This window comes from Balaenoptera acutorostrata, chromosome 18 (genome assembly GCF_949987535.1).
Source record: "Balaenoptera acutorostrata chromosome 18, mBalAcu1.1, whole genome shotgun sequence".
In the NCBI taxonomy this organism is placed as follows: Eukaryota; Metazoa; Chordata; class Mammalia; order Artiodactyla; family Balaenopteridae; genus Balaenoptera; species Balaenoptera acutorostrata.
Window position 1 is genome coordinate 18,786,829 of NC_080081.1, and position 27,769 is coordinate 18,814,597.

The window sequence follows — 27,769 nt, forward strand, 5'->3', positions numbered from 1 at the left end:
CTATTTCGTTTAATCAGACATCTAGAAAATTAGCAAAAACATTTGGCTGTAATTCTTAATTCAGCAGGTATTGAAACACTGTACAGCCAGAAACAGGGACATACTGAAACAAGGAAAACTACTGAATTTTTACAACCAGAAGTGTTCAAGTGACAACTAGTAGGGCTTACTCTATATATGAGAGTATCAAATTAAGTTATAGTCTTAACACCAGGGAAAGATTTGCACATGAGCAAGAACAGGCCCCGTTATATGTTATTTTACTGCTTTTTCTACGTAATGCATAAGAAGAAAACCTTTTTCATCTTCTCTGGTTCTAACTTCACCAGACATACCCCCAAGTACAAGAAAATGTGTTGACATCCTTGATAACGTGATTATCTCCTCAACTAGGTGGCCAGCGCTATTGTACTACAGCCTGTATCTCTACCAGGATGCACACCAGGGAACCCTGTATCAATCTACTCTCAGATCCAGGCCTGCGATGTCTATCGTGGCCGCGGGGATGGTGCAGTGACCTCAACTGAAGCATGACTGCTTCTCTGGAAGTCCCAAGTATTCCCTCTTTGACTTGACACCAGACTGGTGGCTTCGTGTGTACATTGGCGCTTTCTCCCCTGCTAGTATCTGAAATGCACGTTAAAAGCATGAGGGAAGTCTGCCAATGTGAATTTACGTTAGACTTTGGAGGAGGTTGACAAAGAAAGAATTTGAACGGAAAACCTGACTAAATCAGTACACATGGCAAGTTCAAAATCATTTCTCCTCTTCTATATGTAGATTTTGAAATAACATTTTTGGTGTTTCTAGCAGCTACAAACAGACTGCTTATCAGTTAGGGCTCTAGAAGTGTAACCTTTTTTTCGGATTTAAAATTGCTTGACATGCATTAGTATCACAAGAGAGAGAGAGATGATACAAGAATGTGACTGAATATTTGATTATTTTGTTGTATTACATTCACCCCCTGAAATTATAAACTATAGTTTGGTGAGCACATCCTTTTTTTTTTTTTTTTTTACTTTTCAATATTTCTTATTTCTTTATATTTATGGGAATACTAAGAATTATGGTTACCAGAGTCCTCATTTCCATAAGATATAAATGAGGTTTCAAACGAGATCTGACATTAAAATAAGATTTCTAATGTCTGCATTTCCATTATTTCCACATCTATGAAATTTGAAATAACTTCATTAAATTGAAAGGTAAATAAATTGAATTTGCTAACAAGTCTAAAATGTAGCGATGAATATAGTGAAGTCAGCGTAGGCTAGATTAATTTTCATACATCATGTATAATTAAAGAGGTGATATGTTATTATGTCATTGAATATAAAATATAACCCTTATTTCTGCAAGATAAAATGCTCAGTGGCAGTGGGGTGTGACTGAAACATCTACGACCCAGTGATGGTCAGTGTTGGTTCGACCCCCTAAAAGGATGTCCTATGTCTTTCCTCACGACTCCTTCTTGGTTAAATGTGTTTAAAATCTAAGTTTGGGGAAAGAAAGGAACCTTTCCTGATAGGCAGTGATTTACAATGTAACTTCATTATGGATACATTTCCCTAAATGCAGTCTGGCTGACTACAGAGTACCAAGGAACAAACAAAAAACCCCAACTCTTCTAGACATGAAATCTATATTAGGCAGGGGCCCAACTAGAGGAATTTAATTCCGATGGCTTGAATGAAGATAATTTAATGAAGAAACTGTTTAAAAGAATCATGGGCTATAATGAAGGGACTACTTAAAAGAACAAAAGCAAATTCTGAGTGAAGCATCCAGGGAGCGGCATCTTAGGAAGCCATCACCTCCCTTGGTGTTGAAGGGGCAAAGGGAGGAGATAGTGTCCATCCTGGAGGCCAGAGCACAATGGAGCAGCTGAAGAGGGGTCGCCCAGTAGGAGCTCTGGTTGTAGAGGGATGGGGCCTTGTAGGGAGCAAGCTGGAAGAGTAAGTACCCTGTATCTCTCTCCTACTCCCTGATCTGCCGATGCCAAGTAGGGGTCAACTCAACAGACGTCAACAAGCCAGGGACCCTGGGTGATGCAGCCAGCAGAGCGCCCAGCAGAGCAGAGAGGGGTCGTGAAAGGATCTGAGTGGAGGGTGCAAACGGTGAATGCTCAGCACAGATTTGAATCCAGAGAGGCTGGGAAGGTCTCCAGGATAACCTCGGGCAGTGTGCCTAGGACTGGCCTCAAAAAGCATGTCCAGAAACTTGGAGATTCCAAGTAACTCTGTTTGGAGAGGTAACACTCTGAAACTGATGGTGTGTACTGGCCTTGAATACGGTCGTGCCAGGAATAATACTGGGCCCTTTTAACCTTTTGTCTTATTTCTTATTGATAATACCCAGTTCTGGGAGGAATCATTACCAATGTGTATAAATTTTTAAAAAAAGAAAGAGAGCAAAAAAAAAAAAAAAAACCCCAAAAAACAAAACACAGCCAAAAACCAAAAAACCCTGATTTTTGAGAGCTTAAATAGCTGGTAAGTAGAGAGACTGGTCTTCAGGCTGAATTCTCATCATATCTTCAGCCTGCATTCTTTCCTTTACACCATGCTTCCCTTTGACATTGGAAAGCGTTTGCTTAGCTTAAAGAAAAATAGGCAGCAAAACCCCTTTATCGTCTTTTCTGGAGGTAGCCGTGACCACTTCTGTCAGCAGGACTGTCACTGTGGCCTTTTACTTCAGACCTCTCAAGTCTGTTCCTTTTTCAGATCTGGCTTCAACCCAGGCCTGGTCTTCACTTTACTTTCCTACCATCTGGTCCACTTCTTTCCTTTTTTTTTTTTTTTTTTTTCTGGCTCCAGTCCCTAGACTCTAGTCAACCACCTCTCACACACACACACACACACACACAAAATCTTCTTGCGTTTGGAAAAATCTGTAATCAAAGGTGAAGAGTGTGAAAGAAAAAACTGGAAGTAAGTAAAGAGGCTAGCAAGTGTCCGCCGAAAGAGCTGGCACTTCTGAAGTGGGCCAGTGGAGTTGAACCTGCCAGGCAGCCTGGGCTGCCGCTCTGCAGCTTCGGGCACACGGTGAGCCCTGCAGACAGCACACGGCTGCCCTAGTTTGCCGTTCTGAGTTGAAACCTCAAAAAGAACGGGAAGAAAGCAGAGCAGGAGTGAACTGAAGTGCAACGGGGCAGAATTACACTTCTGCAAGCATCTCTTTGGTGCAGTAGTGTAGCTGTTACCCTCCGCTGTGGTGTAGTGTAGTGTATCCACAGCTGGATATTTTTCTGAGAAAATGGGGAGATCTAGCAGGACCTTACTTGCTTAAGAAGTTAAAGTTATATAAAAGATACTTTCATAATTCAGAATGCAACTGAAATCTGGAAAATTCACTTTATGATTGAATCTATTAATGTTTATATTTTTGCCTCGCAAGCATATTGATGAGTATGGCCACTCCCTCTCTTGGATGCCTCCAGTCTCTCTTTTCTGTTGAAGCAAAAGATGATTTTCTTAAAGCTAATGAAAATTAATTTTCAGGGTCCCTCACTTGTCTGGGCTGTTTCCAAGACTTTATGTCTAATTTTGGGTTTGCAATTTGGTATTCTTTTTCTTAAAAAGGGCCCGTCAAATTTTATAAGCTTCAGGCTCCACAAAACCTGGTTTCTGTGCGGGGAGGGGGTGGGGGTGGTGGGGTGGAGTTTGGGCTTGGGCCTCAGGAAATGACATGCCGTGGTGAGACAATCCTTTTAGCACCAGTTGGCAGAATCTCAACTCCTTGGTGGAAATACTGTCAAAATTGTCACTTGTGACTTCATCTTTCTGCTCCATGACACATCTAAAAAAGAGTTAATCAGTGACAAATTCTTATGTAATAAAGTGCCTCCAAGATGCCTTTCACAACACTCAGGCCAAATAAACTTGAGAGGTTTAATGGATGCACGAATTAAGTGCTGCAAGCCCTTCAACGAAGCTTTCAAACCAATCGACTCTAAATTGTGTGGAAAGGAAAATGCAGAGTGATTGATTGTATCTGGTGCATTATTGCTCTCTAAAAATATTACTTATCTGTATCTTTGGAATAATACTTTTTTCACTTTATTTTTCCTATGGTTCCACTTTCTATTTAAGTTCTAGGCATAGACATACATTAATGAGGAAGCAAGAATAGATCGCTGAGATCTACACACTTTTTCTGTAAGGGGACAGATAGAAAACACTTTCAGCTTTGCAGGCCACATAATCTCTACTGTAACTACTCATCCTGATGCCGTAGCATGAAAGCAGCCATAGTCAATAGTTCAATGAATGGATGTGATTTTGTTCCAATAAAACTATATTTATGGATACTGCAATCTGAATTTCATATAATTTTTATGTGTCAGGAAATATTACTTTTCTTTTGTGTTTAAAAAAAATCCTTTAAAAATGTAAAGTCATTCTTAGCTCACAAGAGCAGAAAACAGTCTAGATTTGGCCTGTGAGCTATCATTTGCAAACCTCTGATGTATAGTAACAGTGGAAAGAATATGAGTTGTATTCAGACTTGTTTTCAATCTTGAGTCTATCACTATTAAATAAATGAACTTGTGTATCAGTTCACCAACTCCCCAGAGCCTTTGCATTCTCACCTATAAAATGGGGTTGCAATATTTATCCTGGAGGGCTGTCGGTAGAATTACATGAAGCATAGTATTTCAACGAATCTATCATAGTTTCTCAAGAGTAGTAGTTACTCAATATATTTGAATTCTCTTCAGTTTTCTTGACTATTTTTTTGACTGACTTGACTAGTCCATTTTGAACAGATATTTTACAGCCATAAAAATTGAAAAAAATGTTTTGAAATTAAACACTAAAGTGGTTAAGTTTTCAAGTAAATTAATGAGAAGATACGATGAAAATGTCATTCATATTCATGTTTGTATTGCCATTATTTTAATGTTGCTCTTTGGGGGTCATATAGTTTTCTTTGCATAATTACAATTTTTAGTTTTCAATGAAAATATTTGTATGTTTTGAATTTGATATAATTAGTATTATGTTAATTTTGTGCTTTTCCTGTGAGGCCTTACTATACCTGCTCCACTGGGCTTACCCTATATAATTTATGGCCAAGACGACACTGACAGTACAAATGCTACATGCCACTCTAAAAATGTATATTTATAGAGCAATGTGTGTGTCAGTGATTTAACTCTACTAGTGTATATTGAAAGTGTACACTGTTGACCAAGGTCACAAAGACCCTTGAAAAAAATGCATTACTTCGAGATAATCTGCATCCAATTAATTCTCCATATGACTTTATTAGTTAAGCCAAAATTCTAGGGCAGTTAATTCTAAACAGAGGGAAGAAGTAATGAGCTTTCAAATCATCCTAAGAATTTTTTCAAAAATATCCTGATTCTTCACCACTCGCCTTACCCCCCATGCTCTCAACACACAAAGAACTGTGGGGTAGGGAGCGTGGTTTATTTGTATTTTGAAAAGGAAAAGCTCCTCAGGTGATTCTGACACCCCTACACACACACACACACACACACACGTGCACACAACGAAACATCACTTTTGAAGGTCAGTGGCAGTACTTTTCTGTCTGTTAGGATTCTTCCTAGTCAAGAAGCTATTTTGCTTCAAAGCCTGCTCTGAATGTAGAGGATTATTACCAGGGAGTTACATTCAGTTTTCTCCAGGTCAGCAGTCTGAATTTTGATGATTTTCTCCTTCAGTCTTTGATGCCCGAAACAGTTATTGAGCGTTCACTGTAGGCAAGACACTGCCACATGCTGTGAGGTATAAAAAAGGATGAATACTACTTCTCATCTTTAAGGAGGTACAATATAATAGAAGCGATAAGACAGGCACACACCTAAGTGTATATTACAACATTAAATGAGAGGTATGCAAAAGAAATACAATGTCCTACTGGAAATTAGAGGATCGTGAGATCATTTATGATTTCAGGGACCAAGAAAGTCTTCATATATAATTGGAATTGCTATTTTTAAATGTTGCCAATTTCTAGGAAAATGGGTAAGCCTTATAATGCAGTAGTGTTTGTAAATTTAAGATTTGATTCATGGTATTGAACTGTTAGGTACATCTTGATTTAAAGATATTTGAGCCTCCCTGTGCCATGCGGCTGCTTCCCACTAGCTATCTATTTTACATTTGGTAGTGTATATAAGTCCATGCCACTCTCTCACTTCGTCTCAGCTTACCCTTCCCCCTCCCGGTATCCTCAAGTCCATTCTCTACATCTGCATCTCTATTCCTGTCCTGCCCCTATGTTCTTCATAACCTTTTTTTATGTTTTTAGATTCCTTGGTGCTTTGTGACCACCTAGAGGGGTGGGATTGGGAGGGTGGGAGGCAGACGCAAGAAGGAGGAGATATGGGGATATATGTATATGTATAGCTGACTCACTTTGTTATAAAGCAGAAACTAACACAACATTGTAAAGCAATTATACTCCAATAAAGATGTTAAAAAAAAAATTTGAGTCATCCTCTCATGAGTAGTATCCATAAACGGTTTAATGCATCTGACAACATCAGCCTTCCTAAAATAGTTCCTTTCATTATATAAGAGCATATAGCTATAAAATCCAAAGTTTCTTTAATGTAACAATTTATAATTCCACCAAAAAAATCCTCAAACGGATCAAACCATATTTATTATATTTAGCTTTTTCCCTCCAAATGAAGGATTCCATCATCGCGCATTCTAGCTTTCCTGACTCTTTCATTAAACAGAGAAGAAAGAAAAAATTCATTAAAAAAAAACTACCTATATCTCTAACGTATGAAATAAAAGAAATAATTTCCAGAATTCTTAGAAAGCTGCAGACATAAATGGATTGTTTCCAACAGTTTTTGTTAAACTCTATGCCCCTTAGGAAAGAATTGCTTTCTGGGTTATAAACAGTACACATGAAAGTTACAAGCTTCACAATAATATTTATATTAGAAAAATGGGACACCAAATGGAGATTTTCCATTTGATGCTAAAAGCATTTATCAATTTCTTTCCTTCAGTTTTTATCCCTTCAAATTCTTCAGCAAGAAATTTTGGTCATTTGTTAAAGTCTAGTTTGTTTGATTACACGTGAAAATTAGATAAGATTTAGTTCAATTTAGTCATGAACAGCTCATGAAACAGTTAATTCATAATAAAATGAATTTGTCTCTCTCCAGATCCTCACTGCAAATTTCACTAGAGGGCCTTTAGGCATAGAGATATAATGAGTAGAAATCCAAATTACCATTGGGAAATTCTCCAGTAAGGCCAGGGTTTTTAAAAGGTAAATTTTGAGCAATATATATTGAACTTGATTTCAACAACTGCTTGAACTTAAGAGTTTAAAATGAAAAGGCAAATTGCTGGGTACTTTCCTTTATTTTGTGACCTTAAAAATTTTCCTATAATCATAACAAAATTCTTTTAATTAAGAGGCCAAGTGTACACTTTTCAGTGTACACTTTGTTTTTAATTAACAAAATTCTTTTACTTAATTTATGTGGTGTATTTGGGAGCAGTTGCTCTTAAAAAATATTTTTAAAAAGTGAAAAGAGTTTTTCTAATAAACAAATTTTTGTTGTCTTAATTGTCCCATTTTCTCACAGTCAAGAGGATTTCTTTCATCTGGATCATTTTCTCACAGTTTAGAAGGGCACATGGATGAAACTATCACCCAGAGCATTCCAGTGACTCAAGAATATCAAGAACCATCACCATATTTGAGGAGAATGAGACAATAAAATGCAAACTCCAGAAGGGGTATACCTTTAGGCTTTAATATTAACATTGCTGTTACATGGCCATTAGTAATTTGAGTAAATACGAATTATATAGGTTATGTTTATTGATTTGAAGTGATGGGGTTACAAATCATTGGGTCCTGGATAGTAGAGAAATATAATGTTAGTTATGTAGGCAACGGCCGTGCCTATAATACTCATTCTAATATTAACCACCGATGCCATCACACCTGTAGACCAGGGAAGTACTAGCCAGAAGATGAGTTGACATATCCTTCCTTATCCTATTCATTTCTTCACTCATTTGTGAAGCTTTCTTTTTACTTTTGTAATCCTCCAATGGTCTGTACCCCCTGTACCTTGCTCCAAAAATTCTTTTTTATTCATTCAAAATTGAGTCCTTGTAGAACAGGCTTTCTGCCTTTGATATATATATATATATATGTGTTTGTACAAGTTTTCTTTATTTCTACTTCTGTTCCTGACTGCTATTAAACAGCTCACATAATACAGAAACCACAAGAAGTAAACTCTCAAGAGTGACTTTCTTCAAGGGCCCTAGAATGCCTGTAGATGATCTATGAAAGCTTATGTAGTTCCCTTGGAGCATTTTCTCAAAGGACACCCTAATGTCAGATAGGAGAAAGTGGTATCTTCCAGGCTAAGTAACTGTCTTCCATTACTCAAGCACTTTTTCTTTCTTTTACGGCTGTTCCCTGCTTGTCTGCAGTTGTAATGGATGGGGAGAAAATTCTAAGTTTCTAAGCTTATGGCTTGAGTGTTTAGGTTTAACTCTTTCATATCCATCAGGATTAAGTTACAAGTGGTGGTAATTCTATTCTACATGAGCAGATAGGAAATCAGGAAAAAATTATCTGAACCAACCAACCCATCCAATTTGACATCCAAGTTATATTTTTTAGTTAAGTTTGTCACATGACATACGTAGTGTCTTCTGAATGCATACCTGAGTGATATAATTGTAATTATTTACCCAGTTCTGTGTAACTTTGATCTATTACCATTTGGAACAGGTCTGATCTAAAGATATAGATTTATAACAGTTTCAAGTTAGTGGAGAGAGGTGTCACAGATTATCTCTATTAGTAGCATTAGTACAACTACTATCACCATGACCACTACTAATTTCAATCATTACTACCTTAAAACCTTCACATATTTTCTTGTTTATTTTCACAATAACCCTGACAGAACAACAGAGAGATGATATTATTACCTTACTTTTACAGATGAAGAAAGGGAAATACAAAGAGGTTAATTTGGACAATGTCAGGCAATGGTAGGAAAGGAGGCAGTTTTCTGATTGAGAAAGTCGGGCTTCCAGAGCCCATGCTTTACCACTCTGCTACGTGTTTATTCTGTATCCACCCAGGATTCAATAAATGCTCAAGTATTAGACATCAACACAGACACACAGACACTCAGTTATAAAAATGAGTGAGAGATATCCACAAGGTAACCTGCGTATAATAATAACAGGTACCAAAGACAGTAAATGCAACAGAAATTAGTTTGATAAAAGTATGCACAGGATCCAATGGGAACATAAAGAACAGATAGCTTATTTGACTTCTGTGCAAAAGTAAAGATCAGAAAAGCCTTCATCGAGGGCATGGACTTGGGAACTGTGTTTTTAAAGTAGATTAGTGTTTGTCAGGAGGACAGGAGAGGAGAATGGTACAAATGGACTTGCCACTGGAAATGAAGCCCAAAGAAACCATAAGGGGTTTCTTACGGCTGTATAGTCAAGGGTAAGGGTTGAGAGCAGTAAGAAATGACTCCACGGAGTGATGAGGAAGCCAGTCTTGAGGGACTCGGCATAGCCATAGGGAAGAGTTTGATTTTTTTCTTATGGAAATTGGATACTCAGTAGGGGTTTTAGGCCAAAAATATCTGGGTTTGAATGTTGGGCCCAATAACCTGTGTGATTATATTCAAGGCCTTGCATCTAAGTCTCAGTTCTCTCACTTCAGAAGCACAGGTTATTAATACTTAACCTCACTACCTGTTGTGAGTGGTGAGACGGTTATATGTAACATACACCTGATCCCTTATCCCCTAGTCGAGAGAGAAAGGAGGAGCAGAGAGGGCGTGCGTGTGTCTGGATGTAGGTGTGGAGTGCTGGTGGTTTTAGTGGTTGTCAGGGTGCTTGGGTCCAGCAGTTGATAGGGCTGTCCACGACATTTGAGTTTTCCTCTTCCTTATGGGTTATGGGAAGATTACACTTCCTTCCTCTCTAGAACTAGGACATAGCCATTGGCAGGCTTGTCTATTGAGATTTTTGCAGAAGCAATGTGTGTAGCTTTAAATGGGTGCATTTAATTATCAGGATAAGACCCCCAGCACTCTCCCCCTCTGCTCTGCTGTTTATGGAGGCAGAACTTCCATATCCTGCAGAGTCCGGCCTGGTTATCAGCCCCACTACCAACTCCTGCTGGGCCTGTACTATGCGAGAGAAAACAACTCTTGCTGAGACAAACCGCTGAGAATTTGGAAGTTGTCACTGAAGCATAACCTATCCCATCCCAACTGATGCATGAGTCAAACAGAGTGTAGGCTGTTAATGGGGTTTCATGGAATTGGGGTTGGAGTAGGGAGTCTCTCACGTGGGGCTGTAGGAAAAGTAGAGCTAGTGGTCACTGAAAGGTGAGTGGCAACTTGACATTCAATAGTCCCCAAACTCAAGGGACACAAAACCAGGAATTCTTGTTCCCAAAGAAAAGTCACTACAACAGTAAGCTGGGAGAGACCTGAGCCAACCACTGGCAGTCTGTGTGGTCCCCCTGGTATGACTGATACGTGTGTCTCAGGACCATTAATTATACTAATCTCATTTTAAGATGCAGGGATGGGACCAGCATGGTGTCTGACATATAACTTAAGCTCAACAAATGTTACCTGCATTATGAATCTTCTTTTTCCTTCTTCCTTTATAAGATCTTGTGTTTGCTATTTATTTAGCAAATGGTTGGGGTTGTTTGAACTGAATAACCTTAAAAATGCAACCCATATAATGATTTACTTCTGCAACTTAGTGTTTCTATAATTAAGTACTTCACATGCAAGCATAAATGTGCTCAGAATTATTCTTTTGCATCCATTCATTATGCAGTAGTGAATAAGGCATGACCTTATAATTTTTATATTAGAAGAGTAAATGCACCAAACATTTTCTTCATCCCATAAAGTTTTATTCCTTTGTTGTTGCATTTGTGTGGATATCTGCACGGGGTTTTTTATCAAAGCATTTCATTTGGTGACTATATGGATGCCGATGCTTTGACACTATTAACATACCTTAGCAACCAACTGTGATGACTGTCCAGTCAGTGAAGGGCTGTGCGAGGAAAAGCCTGTGCATGTGATTAAAATGTGTGCTTGTGGCATGCTTTATGCAATATGTAATGATAACTTATCAAACTTCTAGGAAACCAGAGTATCAAAAATTGTGGAATAACATCCAGTACTTGAGTATGGACAACCAAAAGAGGAATCACAAGGCAGGGCAGGTAGAGAAACATATGAAAGCCTGCAGTAGAAAGGGTGGAAACCTGAAGTTTTGTCACAGTCAAGTATCCAATGATCGAGATAAAATACAACTCACCAGTAACTGCCACCAGAGCCTCATTATTTCCTTGCCTTTCCTTTTTTTTTTTCTTCTTTTTTTTGTGGAAAAGGACTGACAAGACCATGCTCTACCGGGGCTAAAAAGATGAATTACGCATTGTCTAGGAGTTCACAGAGTTTAAGCACGACAGTTAAATTAATGTATAAGACTACCCTAGCACAGAGTTTTAGAAAAAAAGCAAAAGCTGAACTGAGTATTAACAGTTCCAGTTTCAATTATGTGGGGAGCAGTCATAACATCATAGTTTGTTGGAACCTTAGCATTCACCTAGTTCAATCTTTTAACCAATCAAGAAACTCTGTGCAAGATCAAACAGCCTTCATTTGAATATTTCTAAATGCTGACTTGAGACTAAATCATATCCCAGCTTTGTGGTATGCTCACCAGGCAATTTATTAACCTTAATAAATTTTCCTTTTCCATTTAGCAGTCTTCTTTCTGATACAAAGAAGGTTCTAGATACATTAATTATATTATTTGAAGTCATACTAAAAAGAAATGTTTCTTAATGTTTAATAAGCTGAATTCAATCAATGTTTACATGCCAAAAATACAAATAAGAGCTAAAGTCAAAATTGGATTAGATGTTTTTTTTCCCCTGGAAATTAATTTGACAAAAGTCCAGGATTAAGAAGACCAATGTATGGGTCTAAAGGCTTTTCATAGTAGTAATAGATTTGTATATACTCTATGCTAAGAGTATAAAGTTAGAGCATTAGTATTGTAAGCCTGTTCTAAACTTGTACTTGGAAGTCTAGGTATCTTAGATATCAACTATGAAGCTCTTTAACATGATACATTGGAAAATAAAGTCTTGGTTGTCCGATTCATTTATTTGCAGATTTGGGGACTTACAGTCAAATGTTGCTTCTAACATACATGAGCTGATCAAAGACAAAAACCATAACTCACTCTATTTTACTTTTATCATGGAACACAATTTGTTGATCTCTTGGTATATAACATGTAATCTCTGGACCTTAGTGTTTCTGAAATAAATAAATATCTCTTAGATTGACTACTAATTGTATTGGAAATGCATTTAAGCTATAGCCATGGAGACAATTTAAGGAAGAAATAAGATAGATTGCCAGGAGCTGTTAACTACTGGGGCATATCTGCTCGTCAATGTCTTGATAAGACAGACAACTCACACAAATTCAAATTAGCCAGTAGTACACAAGCAAGAAAGTACAGTCCTCCCTCAGCATCCACAGGGGATTGGTTCCAGGACCCCCGCGGATACCAAAAGCCGTGTATGCTCAAATTCCTTATATAAAATGATGTAGTATTTGCATATAACTTATGCACATCCTCTCACATACTTTAAATCATCTCTAGATTACTTATAATACCTAATACAATGTAAATGCTGTGTAAATAGTTTTAAATACAATGTAAATGACATGTAAAAATTTGCTGGAGCATAGCAAGTTCAATTTTCGCTTGTTGGAATTTGGAATTATTTTTTCAAAAATCTTTAATTTGCAGTTGGTTGAATCTGAGGATGCAGAACCCAAAGGTGAGGAGGGCCGACTGTTATGACTAAAAATGTAAGGGCGTCTAAGAATTTTAATGAAACTTGAAAATGGGTTCTACATTTACAGTGAATCACTAATCTCAGTAAGACAGTTGATAGGTTTGTATAAAAGTCAGAAGCCACATTAATTTGTGTAGATTCAGTAATATTACTTAAAGATCAGGTTATTTAACATAGTAATATATAAGGTTTGATTGTATTTCTATAAATAATATAATAAACTTACCCAGTAAAATATCTTCCGAAAAGTTACTTTGGGAGAATATATACTTTTTTTGAAGATGATTAAAATGTAGCTTTTTACTTTTAATTTTTAACTTCTCACACTGAAATTGCCTTCACAGTCAGTTTATAATGCATTTGAGAGAAAATAAGTATCATTATTGGATAGTTACATCTTGCTGATGTCTGAGCTCTTTCTAAAGAAACACATTTATTGTCAAAGGATAAAGCTTTGCTACCGTTGATGATATTAAAAAGAAAATGCTGCTAGTTCAGAGGGAAGATGAAAGAGAACCTAATAAAATGCTTTAAGCAAAGACAGCATCACTGAAATAAATGGACATCTTTCCAAGGAAATTCTGTGTAGCTGACAATGTTCATTTGTTCAGGGAAGCAGGGTCTGGTGGGTGCAAAAAAAAAAGAGCTTCCATACATTTCATTCTCTTTCACAGCAGCTTCTTTCCTCGCCAGGTTCTTAAATATGGGTGTCATCTAAGGTTTTGCCATTTGCTCTCTTTTTTCTCATTTGATGTCCCTTGTATCATTTAAGCTCTGTCACTGGCTACAATTATCACTGTTATAACTACCTAATGTATGCCGCCATACCACATTTTTCTTCTCGATTTTACAATAAATACATCCAGCCTCTTGTTGGACTTCTCCAACAAATAACTCAAGTTCAACAAGACTGAAATGAAACTCATCATTTACTTTCCTACAAGACCCTCAATCTGTTCTTGTCCCAGCTCAGTGAAGAGAACCACCAGCTGGCCATTCATCCAAGCCAAATGCATATGCTTACCCTAGATTCTTCTTTCTATCTTATTCCCTGCATCAGTGGGCCATCAAATCCTTTTCTAGAATATCTCCTCATTATTCCCTCCTCTCCATTCCCACTATCATTTCTTTTTTCAGGTCTTTTTTTCTGCTTAGAATATAACAGGCTTTGAACAGGTTTCATTGGCTCTTGCTTCTTTCTTACAACCCATTTTCAAGTGTTGCCAAAGTAAACTTCCTAAAATGAAAATAATATGTCACTTGCCCCATTACTCCAGAACAAAACGCCAATGCATTTCTTTGGACTTCTGCAGAAAACTTAGGTTTCATTTCCTCTGTCTGAAATGCCCTTCCTCCATGGCCACTGTCTGCTGGTACGTACAACAGCAGTGAAGAGCCATGTATGCTGGGCCAGCTTTTCTCTGATTTTTGGTTTCAACTTTCATGAGACTCAAGTTAGTGCCACCTCATACAAGGTGCTTGTTACTTGTATAGAGTAACAAGGATGAGCTAGAGTTAGGTGACCTTCTGTGACTGGGACTTGCTTCTTTTCTTAAGACAAAGTTGTTGTCATTGTTGCTGTTTTTCCTTTTCAAAATCTCTCTCTCCAGGACCTAGCAGAGAGCCTTCAGGTGTTCACTGACTAAATGAATGAAAAAGGCTCTCCCATATTCTAGGAACTATAAAGCCGAAAAGATGAAAGACACACCCTTTAAGAAAAGGCTATTTACAGCCTTCTGTGAGTGGTCTAATTACACATTTATTTCAATGGAAGAAGATAGAGTAGAAACTAAAATTATGTTACGGTGAAATAGTCTATTATTTTAAACACAGAAGGGATTAAACAGCTTAATTCACTTAAATAATCTACTAGCTAGAATAATGGTGGGAGCATTCAAAAATTATGGATGGATTTAGGGAGCCTATTAACATATAAAATACAGTGTTTGACAAAAACATGGAGAAAATCTACATTTTATTGTTTTTGAAGTTTAAAAGGGATAAACAAGGCTTATATGTGAGCACTAGCATAGCTCAATATTATCATCTGCCACTGACTAGTACCCATAATAAAACATATTTTGAAGAGAATATTTTATCAACACAGATCATGAAGACCTGCAAAAATGAAAATATAATGGAAACTGATAAATATTAAAAGAGGAAAATTCCAGATTCACAATCTGCTGTTTCTCCTCAAGTGTTTTCATAATAGCATCAAGATTAACTCAAATCCAAAAACATAAAGAAAAAGAATTAATTTGACTTTAAGTTATGTGGATTTCAGACATGCCTGTAGGTTACATTTGTAAATTACTTACATAGGTATTTTAATAATTTTTCTCCTAAGTTTAGATAAGTTAAGAAATGATTTCAATCAAGTAATTCAGCATAAAACCCACACAAGCCAAACATCTTATTCAACAAAGTAGTCATAAAATTTTACCAAAAGAAAAAAAGAATCTTTGGGAGTATTCTATATTTTGCAAATATCCATGTTTACACTGTAACTTTTACATTTTTACATTAAATTATGAAAACCATAGTGAATTATTAAACATTGGAAACCTTGAAACAAAGCTTCAGGATATCTGAAAGTAAATATTAAGATAATATCGCTCACATATAGATTTTCATAAGTGTGTCTTTATGAAGTATCAGTGGTGAAACTGGGGAAGATTAAGCCTTTAATGGAAATTTTAAAATTGTTTTTACATTAAATAGTTTCTATTTACCTAAATACAGAATGGTATGAAATTTTAGATAAATGTTAAGGCTTCACAGAAATACTGTTTCCTGGGTCTCTTGGGGCTCCATTTACCAAGTCCTAGAGATAAGTGCCCACCCTCCTCTGCTGATACAGGTACTTATATGTAGTAAGCAGCTTAAGCTGAATTGCACATTACAAATACATCCAAGGCTATTTCTCTATTATTCATGGGAATAAAGAGGCAGGTGTACATCTCCTCTATTCTATTCCTTGCCAAGGTGATTTTAGCTGGAAGAAACTGATGGAAACTCTGCTTCCATTTTGACACAGAGATTCTTACTATGTTTATACAGCCTCAAGTACCTTGCCTAAGAGTAGGAACATAATAGCTTTCATAACAGCATTTACTCCCTGAGTGACAATCACCTGCTTAGAGATTAGTACTAGATTATTATCACCATAGTATAACTAATATACTTTATAACTTCTTCTTCCTGATACTTCAAAATCTAAACTTTTATGTTTATTAAGTTTCTATTTTTCCTTATTGCACGCCATAATTACCACTGCTGATATTGCTGATGATATCAATTCTAGATCTGATTTTATAACATGGCAATATCTTCAACTAAATCAGTATTATACCTTGTTCATTGTATATCCAAAAACAATTAATAAATTCAACCATTTAAAAGGTACATATGCAATTTATGCACGTATTAGGAAGGATGAGTTGAACTGTAGAGCTAGACACTCAAAAGGTTTCTATAATTCCTAAAATTTGCATTAATTATATATCTGCATATATGTGTATACACACACATATGTAATGTTATATAGGTTGTATTTTATGTGTTTTTAAGAGATTCAAATTATATTTTAGTGTATACTTTTTCATAGCTAAGAAAATAATATTAGCAATTCACTGTTCCATAGAAAATCTTAGGACCAGTTGAGTTATTTGGTAATGTAAATATTCTCCTGAAAATACATAGTAAGCATTAAATAATATATTTAAATCAATTTTACTTATTATTATATATTATTATATATTTCCAGTATATTAAAAAGTGATGACATTAGAAATAACAATATATTTCTCTCAGAGTTGGTTTCTGTATAAAGGTAGAAGTTACTTTTATAAAACACATAGCAAATTCCTTGTGTTGTGGGTCTTCTGGTCAGCTGTAGACCTATACGAACTACTATATCTACACTATGTGTCTGAGTATACACTCTCACGTCTATTTGTAGAGGGAACCTAAAACCACACCTGTAATTTTAAAGCTAAGACAAGTGAAGATAACCAATAAAAAGATGTATGATGAAAGAAGCTGGGTTTGAATACAGACAATTTTGCATTCTAATTTCGCCCTGTGCCTCCTATCCAGTAAGGTGCCACCTATCCAGTAAGGTGTTCTCAGGGCGACCACATAAGCCCTCTGAGCCTCATTATCTCATTTATAAAATAGAGCGATAAAAATCTTCCTTACAAGCTATTTTCTGGACTCAGTGAGATCAATAGAATTAAAGCTTGAAACAGTCCTGAGATCACAGTTGCAGAAACTCAGCAAATTATTACAATTGTTATAATAATTATGAAGTGCTTAAAATTTTTAAATAACTTTCTATGCATGATTTTTTTTTTCACCAGTGGAAGATGCAACAATTATTTCGGTCTAAGTGTCTCAAGTGCAGAAAATTTTAGAACCTGACATTTTAATCTTTTTATGATGATTCTAAAACTACTTCAAGTTGAAACAAAGACAGCAACAGAAATCAATAGATGAAATATATATGAAAATGTCTTCCATATTGTGCCTTAAATGATCTCAATGTTTCCTGAAAATTATGCCTTGTATAAAATATTCTGACCTTAAAGTGGAAGGTCAAAATTTAGTAATTTGTAAGAGGAGTTTCATTTTAAAGACTTCAAAGTGCCACTTAATAACTGTTATCAAAAAATTTTTTTAACATCTTTACTGGAGTATAACTGCTTTACAATGTTGTGTTAGTTTCTGCTGTATAACAAAGTGAATCAGCTATACGTATACATATATCCCCATATCCCCTCCCTGTGTGTCTCCCTCCCATCCTCCCTGTAATCAAATTTTGTGAGATAGCTTTTATATTCCCTTTGGTCTTGTTTTAAATTTGTTTTTGTGTTTTGATCTACAAATATTTACTATATTCATTGGGACACTCTCACAAGGACTCAAGATTGTTTAGTTCAGATTCACTTTGGGTGTGGGCAATGTTTGAAAATACTCTAGATCTGAACAACAACAATAAATTACTGAAGCTTTGTTTTACCAAGGCTAAAGGAATGAATCCTTGAGCAGCAGGCCCTATTGACTTTGGAAGTGTATGGGGTGGGGCAGGGGGCAAAGCCAACAACAAAAAGCAAAGGCATTGTGAAATCCTGTTTGGAGAAAAGCAGTAGAAAATGTGTTTTACATTACTGATGGTATGGATATTTGTTTTTACATGCTTGAAGTTTAAATTGTCCTTGTGAAAACTGATGGTGCTGCCTTCAGATATAAAAGCTGGTGGAAGAGTATACTTTAAATTTTACTCACTGATGTTACAAGTTACTGGATGCTATTAGGAGCTCTTTTAGAAAGATTTATGATGATAAGTATTCATCACAACGCACATCATTCTGGAGAACAAAAAGTGACGCTGCATTCATTTTGTATGATTAATGATTCACACATAATGAGGAAAAAACGCTCAGGACTAATCTAAGATTGTAAATGAAAATGAACTTTATAAAGAGATTTTTCTTGTTAATGTCAACAAAAGAAAGAAATCCTGCATGTGCACGATATTTGCAAGTGTTTACATCAGCTAACAACAAATATTATATCAAGTAATAAGACAATCTGTTAATTTGTATCAAAAGTAAAAATTCACATTCTGTAATATCTCAGGATATGTTTAATAAACATTAAACATAGGCATGTTTAATAAAATTTAGGTGGTATATTTATTTTGCTACCTCAGATATGATATTAATGAACTGGTGGATTCAAGCCTAATTTGCATAGTAAGTGAATATAATTAAAATCCATCTTTCATGAAAAGTTCACGAGAACTATTTAATCTGCAGCATATTTGCAGGAAGGCAAGTAGCAGAGATTATTTTCAATTCTAGAACATTCCACAAGATCAGCTGTACAAGGAGACAAATTAGGCATATTGTTTGGTTATTTCCTTGCCACTGTGCTTTGGCATCATAATCATGTATTTGGGGAGAGGGTGATTTAAACTTCATTATGGTTTAAAAACCCTGTAAACATAAAGTGGGAGATGGTTGCTTTTATTGCTGGTGTAGATATTTCCCTTTTTGACCTCTGTGAATGGATTTGCTTGTTTGAATGGCACCCCTGAGGTGGGAAAGCATAGCTCACTACCAAATACATAGCACAGCTAAAATATGAGATTCTCATTGAGAAAATCAACCTAATTGTCTATTTAAAGATTTTTTTTTAACCTTGCAAATATTATAGTACACTTAATTTTGTTACATAAAACAAAATAAGAATATTTATTTCATTTGAAATATTGATGGGACAAATTCATCAGAAAATACAAAAAATAACTAAACTTATCTCTAATAAACTCATCTTATTTTTCTGACTTCTTTCTGATACATGGATCAACTCTGGTTGCTTTAGCTTTCCCTGAATATAGGTGGATGGTTTTCAGTATGCTGTTTAACTGGGGTGAATTAAAGCAGGGTCACTGATCACCTTTCTCTGATTAATTTTTAAAAGCTGTCTTGCTTTGGGTCTCATGATGAAATCTATATCTTTCAGTTATCCAATGTCTCATTCTGAATACAATCTTTCCTTTACTTTTATTCTTTCTTCCCCTTTTCCTACCTTTTGTGGCTCCAATCTCCAAGGTTTTGCTTCCTTTCCCTTGAAACCCCTTTTTTTCTTGTTTCATATTGACTTCTAGTAGACTTGCAGCTCTGTATAGATTAAATACCTTAAAGTACTCAAAGTTTCATTGATTGTCTGACTCCAAACTCTTCTCCTGTTACATTCTGATCCTTGATCTCTCTTGATCCACTCTCTGAAACATGTCTTCAATTTCTATTTCTCTGCAACCTGAAGATTCAAGTTCAGGGGCACAGATATTTCCCCTGGTGTGGGAAGAAGTACTGTAGCACGGTTACATCCAAATTAGAACAAAAGCAAAAAATAAAAGCAGCTGATTACATCCCAGTTATCTCTGACACTCTTTACATTATCAAGCAAGGGGTTGAGGTTTCTTCCCTGTTTACTTTATCATGTGGGTATTCATTCCAATTTCCTGACACAAACTCACAGATGCTGTGTAGTCTAATGCCTGAGGTGGTAAGCTATAAAGCCACACTCCGAGTTCAAATTCCAGTTCTTCTATGATACGTGTGTCATCTTGAAATACTTCAGGCATCTTGCTCTGCAGGGACCTACCCTATAAAGATTATGGCATAGAGAAAGAATGTTTGCTGCCTGGGATAGGCAGGTTCCCCTGTAGAAGGAAGTGGAGGGAAGTGGACCCGCAAGTTTAGTTTTCCAAATTCAACAGTTAGATAAATCACACCTACCCCAGGAAGGTGCAAGTGTGGGGATGGGGCAATGCCTCCAGCATTACTCTAGAAGAGGTCCTTGCAGAAGGAAACACAGAACCAGGTGAAAGAGGATTCCCACACAAGTTAAACATCATGGATACACAAACTACTTTTCTTTAACTAATGCTACCAAGTTATTAATGATATTTCAGCCAGCTCCCAAAACCTTTTGTCAGTCTTCTTAGCATCTTAAGTATTTTTATTGCTGAAGTCTTATTATGATAAAAATATGTGTCATAACCCAAAATGTAGAAATAGCCATTACACATAGACTCTAAAAATGTGAATTGATAAAAAATTTTACAATCTTCCACATCTGGAAGTCACCAAACATTGTCACATTAGGGAAATAGGAAGACATGTTTGAGGAAATGTTGCTAAATTAAAATTTTTTTTTAACATCTTTATTGGAGTATAATTGCTTTACAATGGTGTGTTAGTTTCTGCTGTATAACAAAGTGAATCAGCTATACGTATACGTATATCTCCATATCTCCTCCCTCTTGCGTCTCCCTCCCACCCTCCCTATCCCACCCCTCTAGGTGGTCACAAAGCACAGAGCTGATCTCCCTGTGCTATGCGGCTGGTTCCCACTAGCTATCTATTTTACATTTGTTAGTGTATATATGTCCATGCCACTCTCTCACTTCATCCCAGCTTACACTTCCATATCCCTGTGTCCTCAAATGGTTGCTGGTCTTGGGGGCATATTTCCTTTTCTCATTTCGCTGTTCTGTTTCACGATCATTCTGTTTCTTCAACTTCCTTCCTCTTCCTCCCTCTCCTTTCCACTTCCCCTTTCTTAATTTTTTTTTGGTAACAACTTTTTGAGATATAATTCACATACCATACAATTAATCAATCAAAGTGTAAACTTCAACGGCTTTAAGTATACTCATTTCCTTCCATAACGGTTTACATTCCATGGTCAATAACAGTGACCCCTTTCGTGCATACCCTACAATTGTCCTATTCCTCTCTCACTATGTCATACTCTTTTGGCTAAATTACAACCTAGGTTAAATCCAACCCTTCACCTATTCAGTGTCTATCCTTGTGTAACCAAATGTAGCTGCAGGAAAACCCACAACCAATTTGTCAGCCTCACTTTAAATTCATAATCACTAGCCTCTAATGGGTCCTTAATGCTGACTGGCATGGATAATTTATACTCCTGCAGAATACTCTTATTAGCTCCAAGATCATAATTTTATATTTATTCCTCTCTCCTCAAGTCTCCAATACCTCTTTCCCATCTCCACTCTTCACTGATGATCTTCCTATTTCATTGAGCAAAATGGAGCCATCAGGGAAGTTCAGTGTATTCTCACCAGGGTGTATCCAGACACCTACCTTGGTGACAGTGTACCCTCACTTCCCTCCTGTTCTAATGACTGAACTCTTTGTTTCTAACACCAACTCATGTGTAACACATCCTATCCTGTCTTACTTACTTAAAATCATTCCTCGAGCCATTTTCTTCTGTGCCTTACAAATTGTCACATTTCCCCCCCTCTACTTCATTATTACTGTCCACATACAAACAAGCTATTTCCTCAGTTATTTAAAAAAGCAAAAGTAGAAACAAAGCACTCAATGTCTTAATGATTTTTTTCAATTATATAGGTAATGACTGGATTTCCTACTGCAACTTACTGGAACAAAGTAAAAAATACTGCTTATAATAAATTACCTCAATTCTATTATCACTTCTCCCCACCCACCAAAGTTTCTTAACATCAATTTTCTTCTGGATATCAGCCCTTTGCTTTGATTCTATTTGTAAAACTCCTTGAGAAAGTTTTCTGTACCAAGAGTCTTCAATTCTCCTTCCACTTTTTGAGCTCACTACCATGCGGCTTTTATCTCCACCCTCCCCCAAAATAGCTCTTGTCAGGGTTACAAATGACAAAAGTAATGCTAATTCCTAATTCCTATGCGAATTCCCAGTTCTCACCTATTTAACCTATTTGTAGTTTTGACATAGCTGATCACTTCCCTCTTTTTTTTTTTTTTTTTCTGTTCAAATGTCCTTTGATCACTTCCCTCTTGATGTGATTCCTTCACATGGCTGCCAGAGTATCACACTCACCTCTCACTACAATTTATGGGTTTCTCAAGTCATCATTGAGTTTTTATCAGTTTTTGCTTCATGTTTTTTGAAATTTTGTTTGCGTAGTTCAGACATTATTTATGCAGTGTTTATCAATAGCTAGATATAGATTAATGATTCATTTTTTTGTATTGGTTGGGTGATGTTTTAAAATGGTTGTACTGCCCACCATTCTCATTCATTTATATACTTCCTGCGTCATTTACATTATTATCTACTTAGGGAAAAACAAAACCAAAAACCTGTATCTGAGTTGGTGAATCTTGAAATAACCATTTATGAGTCTTTTATTCATTGGAACATTTCTAACTTGATTTAAAAATAACTTCATTTTATGCTGATTTATTGATTTTTCATTGTATTTATTCAGGACCTTTTGAATATTTTCAAATATGATTGATTCTGTTAGAATTTGCTGGGTATTTCTTGTTTTCGCCCTCATTTCTCTATTTTCCAACTCTAGGTGTATTTTTGTTTAACTTTAATTCCTTTTTCAACAAGATATTTACCACTTACTTCCTTTTACCTGAACTATCTCATGTTTCTTGTTATTTATTTATTTAGTTGTTTGACAGTATCAATTATTTTATTTTTATTTGCAAGTTCCTATCACATAGATTTGGTGATTAGAGGAGAGGAGTGACATATGCTGTCAGGAGGTGAGTTAGCAGTTTGTCTTTTCAGAGGGATCCTCCTGGGAGAAGGTCCTTCACCCATTGATGGCCTGCGGCATGGCCCTGCCTTTCAGGGTCCAACACCAATACTGGCTGCGTTAGCTGTCAGCCAACTTGGTGGCTGTACTCAATTTAGCAGAGTGGGAAGAGAAGAGAGATGTTCATTTCCCCAGCCTCCCTAAAGGCGTTTTCTCAATTAATTCTAAAAGACTAGTATCCTGAAGGACTCCTCTGATTATGATATTGAAGCACCTCTCCTTGGTAGTCCTCCAGGCACTGTGCCTGGATGAGATTTCTCGAGTCTTGCCTAGTTCTCAATCCAGTCCTGTCTGCTTTCTCTCTTTAAAAATTGTTCAATATTTTTCTTACTCTTTTGGCACTATTCCTTGCTGACCAGCATTATTATGGATTTATACAGTTTAAAACATATTTTTCTGTCATTTCAAAGGATTTTGGGCAGAAGACATAAATGATGTATGTGCGGAGTTTGCTGTCATGATCCAATCCTTTGTACTGATTTTTCATTTTAAATGTGGTTCCCTTTTAATATTTTTTGCTTTTCTTTGAAGCTTTTTAAACATTTTATTGGATTTAGTTTGTTCTGGCTTTTGTGGTATAATATTGCTCTTTTGCTATTAATATTTTCCTGGTTTTCTTTTTTTCTGTTGCATACTAAATTCTGATTTTGATTTTGTCCTTCCTTTTTTTCTTCCCTTATGTTTTTACTGTTTTATTATTTCCTGTCTTTCAATTTTATTATGTTAATTCATATCTGCTGCTAATGTGTTGTTTGTTAGCGAATTATTGGGTTGGCCAAAAAAGTTCCTTTGGTTTTTAAATAAAAATAAAGGACACATTTTTCATTTTTACCAAGAACTTTATTGAACAATGTATTCATCCTTTTGTTCCACTACCTTCTGCTATTTTTCAGGTGACCTAATAATTCCATTGTCCCAAACGTTTTATCTTTTTTTGAGCAAAGAACTGTTCCAGGTGCCTTTTACAGTATTCCAGGGAATTGAAATTTTTTCCATTAAGAGAATTTTGTAAAGACCGAAATAAATGGAAATCGGAAGGTGCAATGTCTGGTGAATATGGCGGATGAATCAGAACTCCCCAGCCAAGCTGTAACAGTTTTTGCCTGGTCATCAAAGAAACATGTGGTCTTGCGTTATCCTGATGGAAGGTTATGCATTTTCTGTTGACTAATTCCGGATGCTTTTCGTCGAGTGCTCCTTTCAACTGGTCTAATTGGGAGCAGCACCTGTTGGAATTAATCGTTTGGTTTTCCAGAAGAAGCTCATAATAGAGGACTCCCTTCCAATCCCACAATATACACAACATCACCTTCTTTGGATGAAGACCAGGCTTTGTGTGGTTGGTGGTGATTCATTTCGCTTGCTCTATGATCTCTTCTGTTCCACATTGTTGTACAGTATCCACTTTTCATCGCCCGTCACAATTTGTTTTAAAAACGGAATGTTTTCATTACGTTTCAGTTGAGAATTGCATGTGGAAATATGGTCAAGAAGGTTTTTTTTCGCTTAACTTATGTGGAACCGAAATATCAAAGTGATTCACATAACCAAGCTGGTGTAAATGATTTTCAACACTTGATTTGGATATTTTGAGTATGTTGGCTATCTCCTGCATGGTATAATGTTGATTGTTCTCAGTTATTGTTTCTATTTGATCGCTGTCAACTTCAACTGGTCCACCCGACCGTGGCGCAACATCCAGTGAGAAATCTCCAGCATGAAACTTCGTAAACCACTTTTGACATGCTCAGTCGGTCACAGCACCTTCTCCATACACTGCACAAATCTTTTTGTGCATTTCAGTTGCGTTTTTACCTTTCTTGAAATAATAAAGCATAATATGCCAAAAATGTTGCTTTTTTTCCTTCCATATTCAGTATTAAAATGGCTACACAAAAATTCACCAAGTTTGATAGTTTTTTTTTTAAATGCACGCTGATATGACAGCTGTCACAATACAATCTAACAAAATTGTTTCTAATGTAGTTAAATACAGCTAAGCGCTACTAGAGCCGTCTTACAGAAAAAACTGAACCAACCTTTTGGCCAACCCAATATTTTCGAAGTGTTAATTTACTGCTTTCATTTTATGTTTATTGCATTACTGTTCAATGTGAATAAGTAGATCTAATTTCTTTAAAATTTTTGATACTTTGGATATATTTTTACTTACGATTTTCTTCTTATTTAATATTTATAATTCAACATTTTAGATGGAGAAGTAAGTTTTACTTCAGCTTTTCTTGTTGGAATTCTCTTTGTACCACCCTGCTTTTTTAGAACTCCTAGTTTGGTGCTTATTTTCATGATTTTTTAGCACATATTATGAAGTTCCACTACTGTTTGCAACAAGTTTCAAATAAATTTTGATTCATGCATCACACCAGTGATGTGACTTCTGACAAGAGCATTTAATAAACCTTTGGGTCTATTCTAGTCTCTGAATCTGCTGATGGGCATGTGTTGTAATCCATCATTTCCATTCTAAACTAACTAAACTAGGACATCTATTGATACATAAGCCAATCCAAAATTTCCCACAAAGTTCTCAATTTGAGATCAGAAAGAGAGATTATGGAATTCTGTTAATAAAGATGTAGGAGAAATTGTTACACGTTTTCAGGAAAAATGTGTTTTTAGAGCTCTATTTCTACTGGTTTGAGATTATGAAACTACAGTTTTTTGAAAAACAATGTGCATGTCTACCATGTACATAAACTGTGATAGAAAAACTCTAACACACTCTACCTTCCACATTTATCAGTGATTCCCTCAGTTGATCACTACACTGGACTCTCAGAGAATGTGAAGTATCATACACCCATGAAGTCAATTTTAAATTTCTGAGGGGAAATAGATATGTAGTGGAAAGCTAGATAAAAGAGTTTTTTGTACTTGTATGAGGTGAATCAAATATCTGCCATGAAATATCAGACAGAATAATGTTTCCTTTCATCTCAGTTGGTTATAATTTTAGAAGAAGGGAAAAGGAAGGTCAAATTCCATATTATATAAGGAAGTAGGAATTTCTCAAGAGATCATTGACCTGCTTTCTTATGTTGGCGAAGTAGCATATTAAGCAAAAACTGTAGATCTGGTGTTTAAGGCTTGCTTGTTATTTCACTTGAAATTTCCTAATACATACACCTTTCTCTTTTGAAAAGAAAAAGAGCTCTACCAAAGTTAACTGCCATCTTTTAGGACAATGGACCACTCTCTGTTCCCTTCTCATGCCCTAAAATTTCTAAAATCTGCACTTTTATTTGTACTGTTACCATCTCCAGAATTTCCATTACTCCATTACGTGCTTTATGTGCAAAATAAATGTTACAACCTCTCTCAAGTGCCCTATCATTCTTGCAGTATTCTCTGAATTACTATATATAAGTCAGAGAGAGAGAGAGAGAAAGACATATAGACAGACAGACACTAACTCAGTACCTTGAATGTAGACTAGCAGAAGTTGAGCTACAAAATATAGCTTTATCTGTGTAGCTTGAAAACCAAAACCAACTTTATCCACATGGATTACTGTTCATATTAAATTAAATTAGTCTGACTTTACCATTTCACTGACTTCATCATCATGATTTTATTATTCTAGGAAACTGTGTCTTGGGAAGATAAATGTTCCAAGTAACTTTATTTTTATGGAGAAAATCATTTAGATGAATACCAAACTATTGAACTCTTAAACAGATAACTTTGACAGTTGTTTACTTCCCCAGTTCTTTGAAACCTCTTGACTTCAAAACCCAAGCCTTGCCATGTTCACCAATCCTAAACTAGTATTATTATGATCCTTACCCAGTTTTAACCAATCCCCATCTCACCCCCTGTCTACCACACATACTGAAAGACCTGCCTTAAGCCAGATTCCAAAGCCTTGTGAATATCCTGACTTCGCCTTTCTCTTTGAGAGGCTAAGACTCTGGCATAGTAGTTCCTATCCTTGCTGAGATAATGCACACCTAGCTTTGGGTGATTAACAGCTTGTTTGAATGATATTTTGGGGGAGCCAGCATTCAACAGATATGTGTCATTTACCTGATTTTCCTACTTTGGGCACTAGAATATTGAATTTATAAAGAGAACACAAAAATATTTGAGAAAGAATGAACCACACTATAATTAAAATAAATATGTAAAATTACTATATAGGAGCTTAAACACATTTCACACTATGGATGTGCTGTTATCTCCCAATACTTCCTCACTAAGAAAAATGAAACTCTTAGCCACGTGTGCCCAAGGAAAATTTTCTGTTGATCAGTGTCTGTCTAAATCTTATTTAGCAGAGCTGACTTTACATCATTCGTTTATGGATTTCCTTTCCTTCTCTGTTCATATTCAACACCATGCATGTAAATAATTGCTTCCTTGTTTTAGCTTTTATTTCTGCTACCAGTATATTCCTTAATAAATTTGCTCCAGTTTTCCTCAAAATTCAAGGTCTTTATCAACAATATTTACGAGGAGATTTGCTTTTGTCCAGTCTACAGTGTCTCCTTGCATTTCTCTGCTCTGTCTGCCTTTCTATATTTTCTTTTTACTTCATCTCTTATCTCTAGATTATGATGGTGGAGTTGGTAAAGTGTAGGAGAGAGGAATTTATCTTTAAAAGCCACTTTATTTTTAAAAGGAGAAGACAGCTTTCAGATGAAATCTTATCCCTAGAATGCAATATCCTTTGGG